Genomic DNA, 2,500 nt, shown 5'->3' on the forward strand with positions numbered 1-2,500 from the left:
TAACGAAATGTCCAGCAACTCCACTAATAGAGGCACAGGCGGTTGGTGATCCTCCGTTCCCTCTCCTTATTCGAGATGCGAATCCCTCCCAGCTGCATGGGCTCAGTCTCAAAGCCAGAGGGGGAGATGGCTGCGATGCGGAGCAGGGAAACACCGTTGATGCGAGCTCTCTTCCACGAGCCCGGTGACGAAGATCTACCCGTCGTTCTATGCGGATGGCGAGAGCAATCAAAGAGTCCACATCTGAAGGAACCTCCCGGGAGAGAATCTCATCCTTAACCATAGCGTGGAGTCCCTCCAGAAAACGAGCGAGCAGCGCCGGCTCGTTCCACTCACTAGAGGCAGCAAGAGTGCGAAACTCAATGGAATAATCCGTTATGGACCGTTCACCTTGGCATAAGGAAGCCAGGGCCCTAGAAGCCTCCCCACCAAAAACTGAACGGTCAAAAACCCGAATCATCTCCTCTTTAAAGTTCTGGAAATCGTTAGAGCAAACAGCCCTTGCCTCCCAGATAGCTGTGCCCCATTCTCGAGCCCGGCCAGTGAGGAGTGAGATGACGTAAGCAACCCGAGCTCTCTCTCTAGAGTATGTGTTGGGTTGGAGAGAGAACACAATCTCACACTGCGTGAGAAAGGAGCGGCATTCAGTGGGCTGCCCGGAGTAGCAAGGTGGGTTATTAACCCTAGGTTCTGGAGGCTCGGCAGGCCAGGAAGTAACAGGTGGCACGAGACGTAGACTCTGGAACTGTCCAGAGAGGTCGGAAACCTGAGCAGCCAGGTTTTCCACGGCCTGGCGAGCAGCGGACAATTCCTGCTCGTGTCTGCCGAGCATGGCTCCTTGGATCTCGACGGCAGTGTAACGAGCGTCAGAAGTCGCTGGGTCCATTCTTTGATCGGTTCCTTCTGTTATGCAGGTGAAGGAGGACCCAAACGCGACTTAACAGAAACAGAGTTTATTAATGCTCAAAACCGAATAACTGAAATCCTCTAGATAGTAGAGGGAAAACAACTGGAGAAGCGGCCACAGACTGCAGGTCGCCGGGTAGGCGCAGGCCGTAGTCAACTGAGACACCTGCTCACACGCAGCGTCTGAAGAAGGCACAAAACACGACAGGACAGGGTGATACACAATCACGGCAAAAAACACGACAGGACAGGGCGAAACGCAATTACAGCATGGAATACAAAACAAGGAACCGATGGAACAGGAACGGATAACAAAGGAATAAATAGGGAGTCTAATCAGGGGAAAGGATCGGGAACAGGTGTGGGAAGGCTAAATGATGATTAGGGGAATAGGAACAGCTGGGAGCAGGAACGGAACGACAGAGAGAAGAGAGAGCGAGAGAGTGAAAGGGAGGGGAGAGAGAGGGATAGAACCAAACAAGACCAGCAGAGGGAAACGAATAGCATGGGGAGCACAGGGACAAGACATGACAATAAATGACAAACATGACAGAGTCGGTCTGAATACCATAGAGTGCAGGAACTGTGTGCAAAGAAACAGGCAAGACTTGCTAAGTATATCCTGGATGGCAATGAAGGTGGTGCGGCCGCGCCCCCTCTGCTTGAGGCTGCTTTGGCATTCAAGAGCCAGTGGGAGGTGTCGAGAAGCATACCGGGAGCTTGGCCGGTTTTTCTCGAAGGGGAGGGCCGATAACGGGGTTTTCCAATCTCACATTTCGGCTGCCGAAGTATGTGGAAAACCTAGGGGCAATTCAGAGCTGTACAGCAGCAGGGCCAGATGGGGTAACGAAAACGGCAATGCGAGAGTGGGATCCCTCTGGTGCGAAATTGGCCGCTACCTTTTCCGTGTGGTTGACATCAGGTACCCTGCCAGGGCCATTCAAGAAGTGTAGAACAACTCTGATACCCAAGACCGATGACCCAATTCTACTCACCCAGGTGGCTGGGTGGAGGCATGTAACGATCGGGTCGGTGGTGTTGAGACTATACTCTCGTATCCTAACACAAAGGCTGACACGGGCGTGTCCCATTAACCCGCGCCAGAGAGGATTTATCTCCTTACCTGGGTGTTCAGAAAACTTGATGATCTTGGTAGGTCTAATCAAGCAGAGCAGGGCGAAAGCCAAGATGTTGGCCGTGGTGTTGGTTGATTTTGCACATGCATTTGATTCAGTGAGCCATGTGCACATCTTGGATGCGCTAAGACAGAGAGGGCTTGATGAACATATCATTGGAATCGCAGGTGACTCGTACACCGAAGTAATGACCACAATAACAGTCAGTGGAGAGTTGTCCCCTCCCTTTGACGTAAGAGTTGGAGTCAAACAGGGAGACCCAATGTCCCCGCTGTTGTTTAATATGGACCGAGACCCAATGATCGAAACTCTTGAATGCTGCGACTGGAGTATATGATGGACAATCAGCAGATGCCAGGACGGAGGACTTGTCATAGGAAAGCTAGCTTGTCTAATCCCATCGATCCAGGCCAGGAGGGTCTACCGCCTATGGCATTCCAAAGATGCCATTACGTGAT

This window comes from Oncorhynchus gorbuscha, linkage group LG23 (genome assembly GCF_021184085.1).
Source record: "Oncorhynchus gorbuscha isolate QuinsamMale2020 ecotype Even-year linkage group LG23, OgorEven_v1.0, whole genome shotgun sequence".
Taxonomy (NCBI): domain Eukaryota; kingdom Metazoa; phylum Chordata; class Actinopteri; order Salmoniformes; family Salmonidae; genus Oncorhynchus; species Oncorhynchus gorbuscha.